The sequence below is a fragment of the Pieris napi genome, chromosome 2 (assembly GCF_905475465.1).
Source record: "Pieris napi chromosome 2, ilPieNapi1.2, whole genome shotgun sequence".
NCBI classification, from domain to species: domain Eukaryota; kingdom Metazoa; phylum Arthropoda; class Insecta; order Lepidoptera; family Pieridae; genus Pieris; species Pieris napi.
Genome location: NC_062235.1, coordinates 2652683 through 2674425, shown reverse-complemented (window position 1 = coordinate 2674425; position 21743 = coordinate 2652683). Strand labels below are relative to the sequence as shown.

The 21743-nt window shown below is 33.3% G+C and overlaps 1 protein-coding gene and 1 pseudogene across 4 annotated transcripts in view; one reads left to right on the top strand and one right to left on the bottom strand.

Moving 5' to 3' along the window:
- Positions 1–21743, bottom strand: part of LOC125057355 (membralin) — a 117633-nt gene that overhangs the window by 33693 nt on the left and 62197 nt on the right. The gene's annotated exons all lie outside the window — the stretch shown is intronic.
- On the top strand, positions 18456–19592 carry LOC125057381 (annotated as a pseudogene).

Genomic DNA, 21743 nt, shown 5'->3' with positions numbered 1-21743 from the left:
TAGTTATTGATAATCGACGAATAATCATATTTCATGTATAATTTTATATATCGTTGTTAAAAAAAATATTTTTAAATAAAAATAACATTTTAAAAATGTTAATAATAAAATTAATTCAGATAAATATGTAGATAATAATTAAAATATCTTGAGAGATATCTTGGAGGCTCACCTGATGTTAAGTGATACGTCTATGGACACTCTCAATGCCATAGGGCTCGCGAGTGCTTAACCGGCCTTTAATTGATACGCTCTTTTCTTCTCGAAAGTACAAAGTCTAAACATGCAACTGTGAACTGCGTTCGTATAATATTTCGCAACTCCATACAGATATGATGAAGAAGCATTGCCAACGTTGTTCCACTTTGCCACTATAGTGCTTTCGCTCGGGCATTGTTATTTCTTGGTGAGAGGTGAAATATTGCGGTGGCGCGTCGCTAGACTACTGCAGGAATATGATCTTTACACGGACCACTTTAAAGAAGGCGGAAAATATCCAGTGCATTTTCGAAACTCGATGGCGCAAGGGAATATCCTCCTTATGTGTTAGTCGTGAAGTACAATATTTGTGTAATTTGTGGGACCCAGGTGCAAACGTTTGTGGCGTGAATCACGCTGCTTCTGAGACGCATATATCTTATAAATGTCATACGTTGCTCCTTTTGCACACTTAGTACATCATATGCGGTACTCTCATTAGTAAGTAATTACAACTTAGAATATATGCGCCGCTGCGTACTTCGCTGATACGATTAGACGGATTTATGTTGCTGTAGAATTTTATATGAAGATAAATAACAGGTAACACTTTCTTCGCCAAACGCTTTTTCTCCTTACAAAACTCTTTCTTATAAACAAAATTATCACGAACATATCAAAAGTCACATTACACACATTCACTAAAAATCTCAAACTTGTTAACCGTCCTATGCAGAATCAGAAAATATTCTTATTGTGCAAAAATAGTTAAATTATAAATTTTATGTTATGTAGAAATCATAAACTAAAGTACAGTACCTATCCATGTCTAAAGGAAGAGACTGGCTGCCCACAACACAGGGAATCCTAGTGCGGGGGCACTTTATTTTACCTAAATATCCTGTAATTATTTATAATAAATAAAAGTATCTAAGAGCATAGGTAAGACACATTTCTTTCATTTAAAATTATGTAAAATAATTGTAAAGAATTTAATTTATCTCTGTTTCGTTCCACAACTGTCCACCCTTGTTGGATAAAATAAAACTTCTTATTCGAACGCAAATCGATCCAACAGCTACAAACTTATATCTTAGTAAGCCGGTTGTCCTGTACAACGCGACGATGACATGCTGCGAGGCTGAGTATAACAGTCCATTAAGTTCTCAGTGTCAAACACAATGCCACACAATGGCCGGCCACGTACAGGTAACCCGAACACCATTTATTGTATCAGCAGGATACATTATACGGCTAATTAAAACTGATTGACGTGTTTTTCATGCGTGAAATTTTATCTCCGTATTAATTAATAATGTTATATGATAATTGTACGATGTTTCGTAGGAAAATATGTAAAAACAAATCTACTTGTAATTTTATAACATGGTACGCGAACGAATTACAGTATATTCATCGGATAGTTCGAAAATATTACAAACAATGTAACACAGAGCCGAGTTAACATTGAGTGAATTTTAACATAAACCTTTGTAACTCAATTATTTAAAATTAATTCTATTGGAAAACTAAATGAATACATAAAATGAACTTAACATTGCATGTTTAGCCAAACATACAACATAATATAGCTACTTTAATTCCATACTGCTTTGTATGTTACTGTACCAAAGAAACACAGACATAAGAGCTACAACAGGCGTGGCAAAAAATTTCACTAATTAGGACCAAATGAAATAGAGATAAACGGGAATGGAGCAAAATATTGACGTAATACCTTAGAGACGGAAAACGAAGAAGAGGCCGACAACGCAAAAGATGGGAGGACGAGCTCAAATTAACAGTTGGCTTCATCTGAAGAAGAGTCGCAAAGGATACAGAACAGTGGAAGTGGTTAGAGGAGGCCTTTGCCAAGAGGCACACCAAACACCGAGATATACTGTAGTGTAAATATAATAAAGATATAGATCCACACTGTTATAAAAATTACATCAAATGGGTGTTAGTTAGTTAGTATTGTTATTACACTCTTAGTTTAAGTAAGTAATTGTTATTTCCGTTTCTTTATGTTCTGCAGTGTGGACCCCTTTTTGGGGTAACCCTTTACCCAACATACAACTGGCAAGGATCTATTTCTAGAGCTTCACGTACTTTCCTCCGCCAAAGCACGTTTAGTTGCGAATATAAACCCATTTATGCACAGCCGACATTCAAAGGCACGAGCTCAGAGTTGTGAATAGCAAAACCACTAGGCTAACACTGCAAACCACTCAATTCAATTCGGCTTCATCTTGTTCAAACAACTCCGCCAAACATATCAATTGCCGAAGTACGACACACCTCCGGACGTGTTTGCGCTGGCAAACAAAAAGGGTGAAAACAAAAAATAGCTATACGCGGCCCGAATAAACACAATAAAAATAATAATTGAAATCACAGCTGAAACGGGATATGCTGTGACGAAGCCGTACAGACGTCTGCATTTCTTTTCTTTTTTGTTAACTTTACTAATAAACAGCATTCGTAGCGATGTTTTTGAAATCAATGCCAAATTTTATGGTTGTCCGTGCATTAAATAGCAGCTGTGCCTTCACGGAATTATTTAAATTAAAAAAACCTAGTGGTGCTACAACCTTTTTAGGTCTGGGCCTCAGATTTCTGTATCTGTTTCACGATCATTTTTCAATCTAATAAGCAAGTAGGTGATCTGCCTCCAGATACCGTCGACTTTTTGTGTCTCCGACGGTTTGGTTTCCTCACGACGTTTTCCTTCATTGTTCGAGCGAATGTTAAATCCGCACATAGACAGAAAGTGACTGCTGCACAGTCGGGCATCGAACCTATGACCTCAAGGATGAGAGCCGCAGACTGAAACCACTAGGCCAACCCTGCTCTCGCTTACTTTTACACTTAAAAACGGAAGACATAGGAGGCATAGGAGTCCAATCGCCGTCTTTTTATAAAGAAAAACTACCAGCAATTTTATTTGCACCAAGATACGTTCAAATGTCTTAACTATTCTGTTTGAAAGCGCATAATAAGCTACATCAAAAGGCAAACCTAAAACTCCCCATCAAACACATAATCATAATCATTTCAATTGGGATCGGGATGCAATGACAAAGAGGCACTCGTTTGCGGACACCAACACACGTCGTAGCTATTAATCTCAGCAAATAAAATAAAAGATAATAATAGAAGACGGGGCGAGGAAAGATTGCCTTCACTCTCAATGGGAAAGCCGAGCCCTCCGTCGCGATACCATTATTAGTGAGTTAACTCAATTTGCGGCATATTGTTTGAGAGGAGCTTAATAACAGGCTAGAGGTTGGGCGCCGTCATGACTACCCCTGATCCATACACGAATTATGTGTATGTGTCCGTGAAAACGTGGCAAACATCAATATGTGTAAGCTTGGTAATCGTTGCTTAGCTATAAATTATAAAAATATATACTTAATAAGGACGTTTAGAGTCTCATAACATTTATTTGTGAGTATCACATCCCATTTTTTTCACTTCGCCAGCTTAATCTTTTGTTTAAAATGAGGTAACCTTTCAGTAACAAGGTGTTGAAAAGAGACATGTCAGTGATCAACACAATTTAATAATTTAGTTCTGATGCATAAAGGACTTAAGATAATGTCATTATTTTTGTATTAACGCATGTTTATTGTGTTAGTTCACGTTCTAAACTTAAAAAATACAGTAAATTTACTCCCTAGTCACCTAATAAACATGTTGATATCAGCTGTAAAAGGTCAGTAATAATATCAAAATAGGGTTTCTAGTGAGGGTAGGAAATAACAATTTTTCCGTGACATCCGGCACCCCGCCGAGCTGCCCCCGTCATTTGTCCTTTCCAGCGCTGCATAAAATATCCTTTCTTGAATGTAATATTAAATTGATACTTCACATGTCGTCTTAGTATTAAAAAAAACAAAGTATCACTTTTAGTCAATTATATAAGTTCGATCTACCCAAGAAGCTTATATAGCTTCTTGGGTTGGTCGAATTGTGTGAAAAAATACTGAAACAATAATCAAAGTTGCGCTTCTTCTGTTTTCATAAAGATTCGAGGAATTGCTGAAAAATATACCTAGTCGCCTTGTTAAACGGACAGAAACAAATAGATACTAAAAGCATTGCCTTTTTTAAATGTATTAAAAGCAAACTGCAAAACTAGAAAAAGAACGCGAATTTTATGAAACATTTCATAATCGACAGGTGCACAAGTGGCAAGAACAATTACATAGAGCTGTTAAACAAGCGTATTTTAACAAGCTATCAAACCGTCATTCCGAGCGATCCCAAGCACAAAGCAGTGAGCGGAGCTTTAACAAGTGTTCAGGGTTGATACATTCAATTGCAGCCGCTGTCAGTATGCCAATTTCGCAGCATTCACAACAAATTACGTATTAAAGCGAGTGGAAGCGCAAACAAAACGGCCGTGTTCGTGACGTGAATTCGTAGATTTGTAGAAGCTCTACGTGCAGCCCAGCGTAGCTCCGCTACGAGCATGCTGTTGACAATGTAGCACTATTGTCACTTAAGGAATAATTAACTTTCATTGTAATAAGTTATATAAAAAACAATATAACTTTATGAAAAGCAGACTTAAAAATGTACGAACATTTTTACTGTGCTGAAATACTTTCAAACGACCACACAACTAGGGCTTCTTAAGAATCGTAGAAAGTTAATTTTGTTTTTATTTCACGGCGAAACTTCGTTAGGGGAATTGTTCAACGACCTAAATATATAAAAATAATCTTCGAGTTGCCGTTACGTAAATAAATTAAATATGTAAGAATACAAATCACCGATATACGCTTGGAACGTGCCTTAAACTAACCCAAGTAAAAATCAAGAATAGGTAAAATTTAAGAATACCAATAATTACTGTTTAATCTTAATTAACAAATCCTATTTCAACCTCGGGGAATAAAGAAAATGTATTTCTTTACCCGTAGCATCCAATTAAATTGTGATATAAACATCTTTCTTGTTCCGCTGAAAAAAAATTAAAATTCCTTTCTGGAAAATGGGATTAAAATGTTTACTGTTTCTATTTTCAATTCTTTACTTAGCTGTTTTTTACAGAAATTGTTTTTGACTGTTTATTCTACAGCCAATTAAGATAATATTCGATAAGAGGTACTAATAGCGAGAAATTTTAACAGAACTTGTTAGAAATAATGCTTTAATTAATTTTTTGATCTTTTCTCGATACCATATATTTAATTTTATGTATAATATATTTATCATATTTTTTTAAATTAATAATACTCTACTGCACTGCCATTGTGTCTAGGGACTTTTTCTATATCTCAAATTTTTACAAAAAAAACAAGATACATTATCTATATATATAAAAGAAAGTCGTGTTTGTTACAACACTTATAACTCGAGAACGGCTGGACCGATTGCCATGGTTTTTGATTTGTTTCCGTCCCGAATAGCAGAATAAGCAATAAAATATCTTATAATAAGGATAAGTTATCGAATAACAATAAATTAATTAATTAATTTTACGAATGCAAAAACCATATGGTGCCATCTGTTGACAAAACTATGCATCAATTTACGTCGAATTCGTGTCAGTTCAAGAAATTCCGATCTTGAGGTGAATGAGGAGATGCATAACCATGCTTTGATGCTGATCAATAGATGTTGGATATCAGAAAGTGCTTAACATGCAGTATCGCCATATTGACGCTAGAGAGAAGATGCCTAATGTGTAAAACTGCCATTCTTCTTTCGCAATGGCAAGCAATAAAACATTTCTGTATTTGCAAAAAAGTTGTATTAATGTAATACTTAACATTAATGAAATCCTAAAATAAGTTAAATTAAAGTAACAACGATATTATAAGGTTGCAGGGCGGAACGAAGTTAGCCAGGTCAGCTAGTATTAAATACAATAAACTAGTTCACGAATGGTGCGTTACACGTTTCGCGAAATACGCCCCGGCTACATCGGTAATATTTTTATTTACAATATTCATGGGCGAGCCGGGGCGCAATTCCTCGCGAGACCCGCTCTTTTAGTTATCAATATTAAATAATTTTTCGCAGAACCGTTCCAGGCACGGTCTGTGCTTTATTAACATGTTCTGTAGGCCGTTACGGTCTACAGTCATCCAATATTTATCATATTAGATACTAATTCAATTTAAATTCATTTTTTCATAGAACAACAACAAAATTGATCAAAATAACTTGAATGAATTTGAAACACAATACACTATGTCTAACACTGGATATAATATAATCAATGAGGGTACTACGAATAATAATTCATCAATTCCTGCTGTTTAAAGCGATATCGAGACACCATTATCAAGATCACGACTAGTCTAGAATAATCCTTTTAATTAGCGAGATTAAATGAGGAAACGATACTTTAGAAATACTATAACAAGGATACAGCATTTATGTAAATTCTATTTAGTTTAATCCAGAGTTGTTATTGTTCACATTATTAGGAGAGCTTATTGACATTTTTTTTATATATTTCTGTATTAGCTTTTTGAAGATTAGAAACATAAGTAGTTTCAGTCTTAGGCCAATTATGCATTTCTTACACATAATAATCATTATATCGTTACCCTAATCGCAGAGCAACTTTAGCGACTGTTATTTTTAATTTAAAAAAGCATTATTTAAATATCGAACATCGACACGCCGACATGTCTAGCCATAGACAGGCGCGCAGACATCGCAAAGACTCGCAGTGAATGCCTAATTACGGCGTTGAGTAAATAACTTTTCTATTTGCCTCGGGTCGGGTCGCGTTCGGTAAAACATTAATCATGATTGAGCTAAGTGGCTTAATACGGGTGGGATAATGGCGAGCAATGATCGCTAAGGGGGGTGGCGCCATATCGCCGCGCTGCTGGACGTCCGCGGTGCGTCACCGCCCGCTGGTCTATCATTCCATGGTATTTATTAATGAGACTTCTGTGTAGAATTACCCTCCATTCATAAGTACGCTATTCTACGATCGTAGTAACCCGTAGTACAAAATACTCCTATTTACGTTCCTCAGTTTACCTAGTACACGATACTTTTAAATCAACAATTCCCTTTTAGTGTATTCAAGAGGGAGGCATGGTATCTAAATGTAAAACACAAACAGAGCCCAAAGCACGCGCCTGCGGCGGCCGCGATGTTTTGTTTACATCGAAACTAAACCACCGCCACACAAACTAACTAAGAATGCTCTCAACTCTGAACTATCGACAATGAAATAGCTACTGTTAAAAGAATGATAACAATGTGTTTTAACACTGAAAACATTACTTTTCTTGTATGCAGCAAAATTCGAAAATATATTCAATACAAAATAAGGCTGTCTAGAGAGAAATGATAAAGAAATATTATGAAAGTACTATTAAAATAGTGATTGTTGTGGGGTAGATAGCTGTCAGATAAGAGTGGGAATTGTCATTCATTAAATTTGTTTATAGAACACCTGTTGTGATAAAATTGTAAGAAGGATCTTACAATATTATCATTATTATATAAACTTATTGTAAATTAGGTTTAAATTTAGTATTTCTGGTGAATTATTTTTCTTTTTCTTCAAAACTTTCGAAAAATAGATAACAATAAGGGTTGGCTTAATAGCTACTACGCATTAAAAAATATATACGACTAGCTGACCCGGCAAACGTTGTTTTTCCATGTATATTATTTCTAGAAAACATTTTTTTAGTTAATTAAAATTACTATCAATAATAAAAAAATAGTGATCGTTGAAGAGTGAAAATTAAGGATTGTATGTATTATTGTATGATGTATCTCAATCGTTTTAAGCTAATTCTCAGACTTACTGAATATACATAAAAAATCGGTCGAGACGTTTCGGAGGAGTATGGGAACGAACATTGTGACACGAGAATTTTATATATTAGATTACTGCAAATATAACAATCGGTTATGATTGATTAAAGAACACAGAGGCAAAGGCACTAGAATTTAAAAGTTTTTTCAATTGATGCCAAGTGAATTTTTCCAAAATCAAACTATATAGAAACATTAAAAGCATGAACTTACACAAGCCAAAAGCTTCACTTATAATAGCGATGCACAAGTGCAATAGCCGACTAGGCTAACACCCGGGGGGCCTGAGAGAGCTTTTCCTTGTCGCTGTGCATTATAATAAACTGTAACGCATATCGGCTATTGCAAACGACTGTCGATATTTAAACGCAATAGTTAATACCCTGTGGGAAATAATGTGGGAAAGTTGATTATTTCACAAGCTAATCTATGACAAAAGTATCAAAAAACTACATCTGCCTTTGACTGTTTCATCAAAAGCTTTCTTTCGCAGCTACAATACTGAATTACGTGAACTTCGACAATTTTGCCGAATTTTTAATAATAATTGTTATATTTCAGTCATTTTACATACAATTTCTGTGAATAATACACCTTAAGTAGCTTTTGTGTTTATCGCGTTCATACAGAACTTCAGTTTATCATATGTATGTGTAACATCTATATCGAATTTTTCTTTTATAAATACTTTCATATGTATATAATACAGTGTAAGTAAAGTCCTGTTGGTGGACCTCCCAATGGTAAATAAGGTAAAGAATTCTTTTGATATGATCAACCATCAGTATTCGGGAAATGGTATTTATGTTAATCGTAATTACAAACATAGCTGCCATATATTTCACAATGATATTCGAAAAAATATCGTTAGTACTACGTAGATAGTATTCGCAAAATTCCACAACACTTCGAAATTGACATTTATATGGATTCATAGCAATAACGCTTTCTTGCGGTTTCAATTGCAACCGACTTTGACGTCTGAACTTGGAAAAAAAATCCCAATTTTTCTCAGCAATATTTATTCATATGTAATACCACAAGAGCTTCAAAATTATCGGGTATTTCCCGATAGGTTCGTTGCAAACAATTAATATAGTTGTCATGACAACTATATTTGTTTGCAACGAACCTTGAGGGAAATACCAGATAATTTTGAAGCTCGAGTGGTATTCGGGGGATTATTTTTCCGACCCAAATGTCGGCCAATAGAATTGCACCATAAGACGAAATGTACAGTTAACAAATAAGAATTTCATAATGAATAAAACAACTACTTAATACTTTTCTTGAAGCAACGACCAGAGAAAATTTTCACAAAAAATTTTCAGTATAATACCATGTAGGTTGTACCACGTGACGTCGAATGGTGCAATTCTATTGGCCGACATTAGGGTCGGAAAAATAATCTATCATATCATAGAACATTTTGAAATAACTACAAACAAAGTGAAGCAAAACTATTTGTACTGGGTGGCGCAAAAGTACTGGCACTAAAGATTTTTTTTTATATGACATTTGTTTTTCTACTTGTTTAGTAAATTTATTTATAGTCCAGTCAGTCAAGACAATTAATTCATTATAATTCCAAAAGTTTTCAAATTTTGATGTAAGGTCGGGAGTGGTATTAAAACAAACTATAAAATTTTGCAACCTGCTCTGCGGTCCGGAACATTGTTAAAAATAAGTTTTGGTCGTGAAAAAAATTCCAAAAGTTCTGCAAACTTGGGGAAGTTTTCGATATAATATTTCATATCACGTATAAAATTTGCAACCAACCTAAGTGTACGGAACATTTTTTGTTATTAAAAATTAATGTTTTTCTTTATTAAACTGAAGGAAAACGTTCCAAAAGTTCTGCAAATTTGACAGATATATCGAAAATAAAATAAATAACAAAAAATGTTCCGTACACTTAGGTAGGTTGCAAATTTTATACGTGATATGAAATATTATATCGAAAACTTCCCCAAGTTTGCAGAACTTTTGGATTTTTTTTCACGACCATACAGCAAAAATTAATTTAATTGCAATTTTAACAATGTTCCGGACTGCGGACAAGGTTGCAAAATGAGATTTATTGTCGTCCCAATGTACCATTCACTTGACCGAAGTTTGAAAACTTTTGGAATTATTATCAAATTTTCGATTTCGAATGTCTATAATGACTGGTCTATTAAGCATGCTGTCTTATATACGATAGTAGATAGAAAATGACAGCAAACATTCTTATTTTTAAATGTCAAAACTTTGTCAAATGTGTTCTTAGCGTTCTAAATTCAAAATCACAAATGATATAATAAAATCTTGATATAGGAAAACTACCGTCAAAATTAAACGTCAATTAAAACTATAGTTAACAATTAATTATAACTCAGTCGTAATCAGTAAGCTGGAAGAAAGGTGAAGTGAGTAATTGGCAGAGAGTCGACGCGCTCTATTGGTGTAAACATCTTGCTTCGTATATTGTGTCTGCTACACGCCAATTGCCAATTATATTATACTTATATCTTAGCTAGCCTCGTTTGAGCGGATTACCTCGACTCCTATGCGGCGTAGCTGAACAGTCATATGGCAATCAAGGTAATACAGAATATAAGTACGATTTTAAATACAATCTATAAATAACGAATATTGAAAATGTGTGTTGGCCTAGTGGCTTTAACGTGCGACTCTCATCCATGGTGTTGTAGGTTCGATCCCCGGCTGTGCACTCTCTGTCTATGCGCGCATTTAACACTCGCTCGTGCCTTAGACTCAAAATTCGACGTTATTTGTCAGGCACATACTTGCCTATTAGAAATAATTACAGAATAGATACAAAAGGATGTAACGCCATTGGTCAATATATATATTGTTGAAAAATTATTATAATATTATCGTTAAGGACTAATTATTCTATAGGCTGATTACTTATATAGTTATTATCTTTTTTGTACTTTAAAGTTAGAAAAAGCAAGCTGATCACTTACACATGAAAAAAAAAAGTAGAATTGTTAAGTCCGACAGGTTTGTTGAAGTCATTTATCTTTTTTCTAATCGCCTACTTTGAGCGGCTTATAGGACGATGTTTCACAAATACGTTCCCGACTTATAAATGTTCAAATTCAAATGTCATTTAATTTGATAACTATCTTTTAATATGGCACGGTCTGTTCCTTGAAATACAAATTTGAATGTTTTTAAATAAAATCACAAACATCTATGACTTATGTAAATTATCATGACGCGTATATATGTATAATTAAAGAAAATATATAAATAAATAAAAAATAAAACCATATTCAACGCACATATAATTGTACAATGCATGTAAGGTCGCGGGCAAAAGCCGTCAAATGGAATTGGAACATGCTCTGCAGAACAAAAAGTGGTATATTCTGAGCCTCTCTGATAGAATAGAATGAACTCATATATTGAACACGAAGACAACATCTTTTCGTTCAACACACTGAAAAATCTATGAATATCCAAGAAAGATATAATAACATAATACAGCGAATTAAAAGCAGTGTTGAAATGTCACCCACGACAGACACAAGTGGAACCGGATGGAGGAGGTCTATGTCCAACGGTGGACAAACCAAAACTTGACAATGCAAGCATATGGTGGTTCCTTAATGTTACAGTATATTTTACCCATAGTTAAATGTTATTTTTTTAGGATCCATATAAATGAAAATTCAATGTTCATAATTAAGTTTTGGAAATAAAAGCTATTGTTATGTATAACTATATAGGACAATATTTTACTAAGTATAAACTCTCTCGTATTATTTTTCAAATATGATATTAGTAATGAAATACTGTGAACTGGAACGCATGGAGCCTTTGTAAGAACTAATGAAAGGCATGTTATGTTTTCAAAGAACTTTTCAATATGAAAATCAGGAACGGAAAATCCGAGCTCGTGCAGGTCTTAAAGAAATTACGTAGAACTACTCTTATAAAATTTCAAGATAAATGTTTAAATATTGAAATATGAATTAATTTAGACCATATGTTTATTATAAAAAAATATATAGCAGAATGTTAAGTGATACCGCCCGCCCATGGACACTCTCAATGCCAGAGAGCTCGGGAGTATGTTGCCGGCCCTTTAAAAATTTAAAATAATAAACAATCGCAGAACTGATTCCCAAAAATTAGTTTATGTTATAAGAACTGCTATGATTAAACATGGATATATATAATAGTAGGGAATTGTTAAAATGGTTACACCACTTTTTTATATTGAAATAACATCCTAATTATATAACAAATATTATAATTATATAATAGGGTTTAGAATAAAGGTCATAGATTAACGTAATAGAAATTGATTATAAAATTTCGTATAAAAAATAATGATATTAACCAATTAAGAATATTATTTCACATTACAGAATATTTGAAAATTAACACAAGGGAATTGTTTTCTGTGTAAATACTTAAACAAAACATTTATTATACTTTCATCAATAAAATAAAACATAGAGGATCTTAGGGGATGAACATGAAAACATAAAACAATTTGCCTTCTAAGTATTTAATACCACGTGTATAGGGATTGTGTACGCCACACATTATGGAGGGGTAATTTTATTTACGGCATATTACTTTTAATGAACAAGTTTAATATAATTTTAAATTTAATAGGAAAATTCTTGAATATATGTTTTTGTAATACAGAGACAAATTGTAAATTGTTTGAGCATAAAGAACTATCCAAGCATTTATCAATTTGGGCATTTTAAATGCGGTGATAAAAAAAACTACAGTGGACTCTCGATAATTTGACACTCGTTAATTTGAATCGCTCGATAATTTGAAAATTTCTTCCGGTCCCTTGAAAAATACTCGATAAATTGAATAAAATCAATGATTGGTCCCTTCGGTAATTTGAAGTTGAAAAAGTATTATCTTGCTCGCCAACATGCGATAATTTGAAATCCGGTCTTCCCTACTCTCTATAATTTGAAGCGTTTATCATGCACATACCTGTCGTTTGTTTACATACATGCACAGACTTGTCAATTGTTTACATAAATGAGGTATGAGTAACTTCGCATTCCAGTCTTTGAAACGTTAATGAAACGTTAATGAGTCACGTTAATATTCGATTTGTGCTATTAAAATGAATCCAAGAAAGAACAAATGTCTTTCCATAAGTGAAAAAAAAACTCACTCAAGAAAAGATTACAGACTTCTTTCCGAAATAAAAATTTGTGAATAATTGTTATAATGATTGTTAATACATAATAAGAATATAGAAATAATTAGTAACAAATTTTGATCAAATTCTTATTTCCTTCAGTCGCCCCACCCCCTCGTGGTTATTCAAACACTTGTTATCTTGAACTCTTGATAATTTGAAATTTATCTCTGGTCCCTTGAGTCTCAAATTATCGAGAGTCGACTTTGTAAGAAACGAATGCAATGCTTTTTTTAAACAGGAACTGATAAAAATTAATTTATAGGCAGTATAGCGAAGTGGCAGTCACCATAAAGAACACGGTCAAACACAGGCCGCAAACATTGGCGTGGTGGGCGCGCCTAGCTCAAACAATCGCCACTCGACCGATCACCTTAAAGCTTCGACCCCAACGAGGTTTACTTAGCGTCTAGAGACTAGCTTTCTTACAATTTTACTATCAAGTGTTCGTCGATTGGCATTAGTAAATGTATTATGCAATTAAAACCCGGTGACGTCCAAGTAAGATGAAGTGGCGATTGTGTTTTATAATTTGCGTACGCTTTGTCAGACTATCAGGAAGCGAATTATTTCACCAGTTATTATGATTAATTAAATCGAGATAATTCCGTAACAAATACGGAAATACAGAAGTACTTGTAACTAAAATCAGTCATCTATAGTATTGTCTTTGATTGACATAACCTTTACACATTTAAAGAAAAAACTTTTTACCGGATTAAAGTTATGTATTATTATAAATTTTACAATATTTTTAACATAATTTTAAATTTATTCGACGTTTCGCGTGCTTTACAGCGTGCGTGGTCACGGTGACCACAAATTTATAATAATACATAACTTTAATCCGGTAAAAAGTTTTTTCAGTCATCTATGTTTGCAAACGTAAGAAACAACGCGAACATTACTAACATTTTTTATTTTTCTCTTTTATTTACAAAACTGCGCAATGACCCAAAGTAAGCTTTGCCTTTGACACAAGTGTCCGGTTTTAAGTTTAACGGTAATAATAGCTATTGATTCATTTTTTTTATAGAACAGGGGTCAAACGGGCAGGCTCGCCTGATATTAAGTAATACCGCCGCCCATGGACACTATCAATGCCAGAGGGCTCGCGAATGCCTTGCCGGCCTTTTAAGAATCGGTACGCTGTATTCTTCAAGGACCCTAAGTCGAATTGGTCCGAAAATACTTCAGTGAAAATAAATTAACTAAATAAACTAGGTTCACTGTGAGGTACAATTTACCTTTAAATGTATTTTACATCCTTTTTATTACAGGACATTTACAATTATATGTCCAATCAAACTGTCAATTTCATCTCTCCCAATAAAAGCTTTAAAGCACTTAAATATACGGCGAAAGGGTGCGTCGAATCGACGTAGCGTCTCATGTTTGTTCATTTGTTTATCATTACGCGCCCCACAAGACGTCGCGAATCGAGACAGCTGAGAGCACGCTAACATGTCATTTTCATAATCGACTTCTAATAAAACAAAACACAATCGACTGCTTTATTTAGTTTTCGAAAGATTGTAGCAGGTCGTTAATGCTTTTTCTATTTAATTTGAATTATGATAAGATATGGATGTTTCCTTCAATTTAAGACTTAATTTTAATGATAATAAGTCAAGTAATATGTAAATAAGTATTCGAAAATGTTTTAAATTGTATTCGTTGTGTACTTCTAAGGTATTTATTTTATCTTTTTAACTTCATTTGTTTCGTTAAATAAACAGTCTTATAAACAAGGTTGTTGTTAATAATTCAGCCAATTAGGAGTGGATTTAATTTGTAAAAATAAAACAAAAACATTTCTCGCTAAAGGAATAATTAGCTAATAATCCATCGGATGTTCGAAGCGAAAGGATTTTAAATGGATTTGAAGAAAAGGGGCTGTAAAAAATAAGAATTTTACCTGTCCTCTTTTAAAAGCTCCAGGGGATACTAAAATATAAATAAAGATTATATTCTTTAAACATTGATTATAGTTCAAAGTATATACCATAGTAAATAAAAATAAAAAAAACTATCATAAATTCTATTATGATGGCGCGATTATATTCATATTTCGAACTTGCCCACTGAACTTGCAAAGTCAATTTTAATCAAGTTGTTAGCGGCTTGTCTTGATCCATAATCAACAGTATGGAGTGTCGTACATAATGAGATTTTAATTGAGGGCGTTGTCGCACTGATCCGTCGGCTACGCTTAACTTCATTACGACCGATTACGTTACCTAATGTAATTGCTCTGTTCAACAATTTCGTACAACAGTATTACTTCTTAGGGATTAACTCTTGGTCTCAGAATACGTTTAAAGGAAAAACGTCATTGCGAATTTTACAATCTACGTTCAGTTCAAAATACATATAATGATGGGTGATGACGTTCGAAAGAAGATTCAAAGTAATATTTTCGACAAAAAACTATTCTTAGGCATAGTATTGTCTTTGATTGACATAACCTTTACATATTTAAAGAAAAAAACTTTTTAATCGGATTAAATTTATGTATTATTATAAATTTACAATTCAAACAATCCGCGAAAATAGAGGACACCGTGAGCCATTTTTGCCAAAACCCTCCATCTTTTAGTCGATACCAACTCCGGGGAAATAAATACAGATAATGCAACTTTCTCTGCAGCTGTGATACTTTTTGACATTCAACATCTTTTGTCTTCAGTCACCGTGACCACGCACGCTGTAAAGCACGCGAAACGTCGGATAAATTTAAAATTATGTTAAATAATTGTAAATTTATAAGAATACATAACTTTAATCCGGTTAAAAAGTTTTTTCTTTAATTCTTAGGCATTTGCGCCCTTTAGGCGACTGCACATACGCTTCTTTAAATAATAGAAAAACTAAAAGCTGAAATGTTTGAATCTTAACGATGGATGTTCATCACAATAGATACTCGACATTAAACCTCCTTTCATACGTGTAATTCCATATTTTAAAAGCCCTTTTCTTGTGTCCACGCACACGTCACGTGTCAATAGAGACTAAACCTGAGATGTCTTTTGTCGTTGTTTCTTATATTTGTAAATATGTGAGGAATATGTATATAGTAACAATACAATAGTTGACCTATCCGCTGCATTGCTTAATTTGTTATTAAGACTTTGTGCCTATATTAGTATAGTAGTTTTACTATAGGAGTACATTGTCTTGTCTCTGTATATATAATTATTTAACTAATGTATACAAAATATTGTAACACCTATTTTAAATTCTTGCCCATTCTTCTCCACACGAAACTACCTCTTGGAAGGGGCAACTGGAATCATCTTTGTATTTTATTTAACGTTCAAAAGAGCCATTTTAGGTGGTCTAATTGGAATAAATGATTTGACTATTGACTATTTCATACACAAACTGCTATAGCAAATTTCTTTCCTTTTAATCTCTCGCACCGTTGTTGTTCATCCAAGTTCAATTGTTTCGCACAAATTAATGAAGACTAAAGCATAATCGGTGTAACGTCACGCCGGCGCCCGCCCTCGGCGCCTAGCATACTCATTTGCATCTCGACGACAGACTGGAGGGCTGGCCTGTCACCACAGCGAATGCTCATTTGTGACATTTTGAATTCGTTCATAACATACGTCCTTTACGATGCGTAAACAAAATTATAGAAGTCACTTACTATGTATGTGCTTTTCATTATAGCGATGAAAGCTTGGCTTGGCACATATTATTTTATATTATCCAATAAAAATGGGTTCAATATTTTTTTATAAATATGTAGCAAGAACTTTTAACCCTTTTCTTTTCCTTCTATCCTCTCTAGAAAGGATAAGATAGTAAAAGTCAAAATATCAAAATTAGTATATGACCGTTATATATTATGTCCAAATCGGTACAAAGACCCATATCAACTTGCTACATATTTTATTTGACGACTCATTGCTCTAGTGGTTAGTACCCCCGGCTGAGACGAACATCGATGTGATGAGCATTTGGTGATGTGCTTAAGTCTTGGGTGTTTAAATATGTCTATCTATCTATAATATGTTTGTATATCCGTTGCCTAGTACCCATAACACAAGCTTCACCAGCTTAGCTTGGGACTAAGTCAATTGGTGTGAATTGTCTTTATAAAAAAATATATATAGACGTTACAATGAATAAAGCCGTTTATAACCCTTAATTCGATGCCATTTTACGCTAGCTAATGGCAAGAACAAAAGCAACATACATACTTAAAAAAAACATAATAATAATGGTAATATGTCTTTTCCTCATAACGCCAAACATTTATTACTAAAGTTTAATAAGCGTAAAGGACAAAAATACAACCATTCCGCAAATATCAAAAATACTATTTTCAAAGTAAATGAAACTAATCGACACATGACAGCGGTTCAGTTGAATCGAAAACATGCTGTCACTTGGCGATGAGTGGAAAGATTGTATCTTAAAGACAGTAAGGGGTGTACGATTGTCGGTCGAGCGTAATTAACGCTTGCCAACAGCCGTCCGTATTCGCGACACGCCTCAAAGGTTACAGCTGACAAGTGTCCAGGTACCTGTGGCGGTTTGAAAATAGTGTTTTTCAAAAGATATTTCATTGAATATTGTCTAATAGACTGAATTTATCTTATCATATAGTTAAATGATATAACGCTATCGAATATTAGTTTATGCTTTAAAATTGATGTATACATCATATCGAGTAAATAAAGAAATATAATTTTTTGAAGTGAAACTTCTTTAGGCGCATGAGGGTAAAATTTTTACGGATGAAACGACACGAAGATGTGCAGCATTTTTGTCGGCGTAAATGAAGAGAGCGATTGAGACCGATTAAGCGAGAGTGAGAAGGGTGAATTACCTTATAGAAATTCTATTTTTAAAATTAAAATTTCGTAAAGAGAATTTATGAAATATTAGTATTTTCATTTTATGCAAAATAATTTATTGAAATCTCAAATGACGAATTGTAAATTCAAATGGCCAGTGTTTTTATTATCGATGAAAAAAATTAAATTTATAATTTGTATTAATTTTCGACACTTGCAATATTTTAATGACGATTAAATTCATTAACTTCTTTTTCCCTCAGTCTCGGAAATCTAAAGTTTAAGATTTGTATAATTATTAGAGTAAGATCCCAGAGCGTTCTGACATAACTTATTTTCACATGGATGAAACCTTCACGAATTAGTAACGTCTAGTATACTTTAAATACCTGCCTACTTGTGGAGCTTGCCCTGTGACACCTGGGCAGGTACCAGGAGAGAAAGGTAACTAAAAATATGAGTTATCTAACTTAAATTTGTATGGCTGAATTTTATATATATTTTGTAGAATATTATTCTAAACTAGAATTATAAAGTGTCAGACACTTTTCATGGACCAGAGCTTTTGTCAGACGCTTTAAAGCTCGACAAAAAATTAATGAACTTTACTTATTTTTTCATGTCTGACTTTTAAATATATTATTCAAGTAACTACTACAAAGTTATATTTCATCGGTCAGACAAATTCGAGTGACCAAACATCCCCTAAACATATGCATAACTTGAAAAATGATGACTCAAATGTATGGTTAAACGCAGGCACCGGAAATAACCAAAGATATATTAATTTGACAAAAGTTTACGAGCATTTAGGACCATCTTTGTGTAGAAGTTTGCCAGGATTTCATGCATTGACTGGATGTGACTTCAATCCCGCCCTTTTTAAGAAAGGGAAAAAAAACCATTAAATTTATTAATGAAAAAACATGAATATCAGCAAGCTTTTATGCAGTTTGGAGATCCAGAGTTGTGTACTGATGAGCATATACAAAAAGACATTTTTCAAAAAATTCAGAAATTCATCTGCGAAATTTACAGTGTTCCTGGTGTACTCGATGTTGATGCTGCCCGACTTCAGCTATTTATAAATAATTACAGCGTAAATAGTATTAACGAAGAATTCAATCGAAAAAAATTGAAAAATTTTGATGCAAGCAGTTTACCACCATGTAAAACTGAATTATTTCAACAATTTCTCCGAGCGAATTACATTGCTAGTATATGGAATAATGCAAATGAAAAACTACCAACCATTTTAACTCCTGAACACAATGGGTGGAGGCTAGAAGAAAACCAATATCACTTTCATTGGTTTGATGGTGACCAATTACCCGGAGACATTAGTGAATTCCTTAAAAATTCAGGTACTATACTTTGACTTAAGTTTTAAATTTATTGTATTTATAATTTTATGTTTTTTAATTCTTTAAACTGTTTTTTTTTGCAGAAGACGCTGCCAGCAACGACAACATCACTGATGACGACGAGGATGACTTGAATGGACAATATCATGATTGGATAAACGATGAAAATTACAATGACTGTGTCGATAATTGCGATGATTAAAAGATAAACAAATATTTGCTGTAATTAATCATAGTTATATATTTTTTCTTAAAATTTTTCTAACTGGTATCTTTTTTACAATAAAATAAAGATAATTCCTTATAAAACAAAATGGCTCCTCATATATTCAATATCCCAAGTACATGCTAATAAATTCACTTTAATATTTATTAATTCACAACTTAATATTGAAGCTCATCCCTGATTAGAAAAGATTCGAAATGGCTCAAAGAGATTAAAAAAGATTCAACTTGACAAATATATAGGTATACATTTTGACTGGGTTGAATCTTTTTAAATCTTTTTTTTTTAATAAGAGATCTTACTGAAATAAGGATGCAAAAATCTTGGATAGAAATTAATAAGTATTTTCAATACATTTCAATTTTTAACTCTGAAACGCATGCGCATAGTGCTCTCGCGCTCGCACTCCCGGCTGAATAATTTTGTGTTTAGGGGATGTTTGGTCACTCGAATTTGTCTGACTGATGAAATATAACTTTGTAGTAGTTACTTGAATAATATATTTAAAAGTCAGACATGAAAAAATAAGTAAAGTTCATTAATTTTTTGTCGAGCTTTAAAGCGTCTGACAAAAGCTCTGGTCCATGAAAAGTGTCTGACACTTTATAATTCTAGTTTAGAATAATATTCTACAAAATATATATAAAATTCAGCCATACAAATTTAAGTTAGATAACTCATATTTTTAGTTACCTTTCTCTCCTGGTACCTGCCCAGGTGTCACAGGGCAAGCTCCACAAGTAGGCAGGTATTTAAAGTATACTAGACGTTACTAATTCGTGAAGGTTTTATCCATGTGAAAATAAGTTATGTCAGAACGCTCTGGGATCTTGGACTATATGAACAAGACTTAAAAAATAGTTTGCTAAAGAAGTTTCACTTCTGACATGTGTACTTTGTACGCACGCACTTTTTTTATACACAATTATAATGTTAAGACATTAATATATAAAATATATTATTTAACATTTTGATAACAACTATCGTGACGGTGCATTTATTGCTAAAACGTATTAATGCAAGATAATAATTAAGTAATATTGAAGATTCTTCATTCACGATAGAATGAGCAATCTTTAAAAACATCATTAACAAAAATTAGCAAATAACTTGAACGGGAACAATATCTATTAAACGACACAGTTTTTTATATCCATATAGAAAGGAAGTCAGTTTATAATAAATTGACCTCGACCGAGTGAATAAACCTATAATCGAAGGCGAGGCGCGAAGGCCCCTCGGCATAAATCAGTCTCCCCTCACTATGACGCCCGGTGGAGCCTTCAATTTGGCACATCCTTAAAATGACATACGAGAACTCTCCTAACAACCGTCTCGCGCTTTCTAAATTATACTCGTGTCTAATACGGGCTGATTAGGTGTTGACTTTAGATTTTTTTTTAAATGTTTTCTAGATAATTCTAAAATACTATGAAAATGGAATCTAAATCATATTTTAGGTAAAAATTTCCATTATAACCAAAATGTTGGTTTTATTTGAACATGCCCGGATAAATTTATATATATTTTTCTATAGAACAGGAGCCTGCAGGAATCTAAACTGATAAGTCTGCGGCCAGGTCTACTTCTACCTGCCGCTTTGACTTGTATGATAAGTTGAAGGAGCTCGTATTTTTTTGGTGTTACGTGTCCGAAATTTTATTGACTTTGTTGTTCTGTATTTTTATCCAGCACGGTTATATTTCATGTGCTTCCACCAAAGCGGAGCGAGTTGAAAGAGTCACATATAAGGTTAGTGAGTTGACCGACTTTCCCACGGAATTGAAAATGTATGAAAATCATCGTTACGAGTATACCGGAGTCCGTTCCGCTCGCAGTGGAAGGTGGGCATTAGGCCCTTGTCACAAAGCACTTTCTTCGTTTCATCGTACAGCGGATCTCGATGCTGTGGGCACCGTATTCATCATCATGTAATTTTTATAGATATCATTATTAAAAAATATATCCAATAAAAGTTTGCTTTACAATATCTGTAAGAATATCAATATGTTCTTCATGAACACCTGCTATAAATTAAATTCGCTTTTTCGTTGACTAATATTTTCTCAAAGTTCTTTTACTGGTACTAACTGAAGTTTCAAGCAAAAGAAATTTTTTGTCACCACCTGGAAACGCTTAAT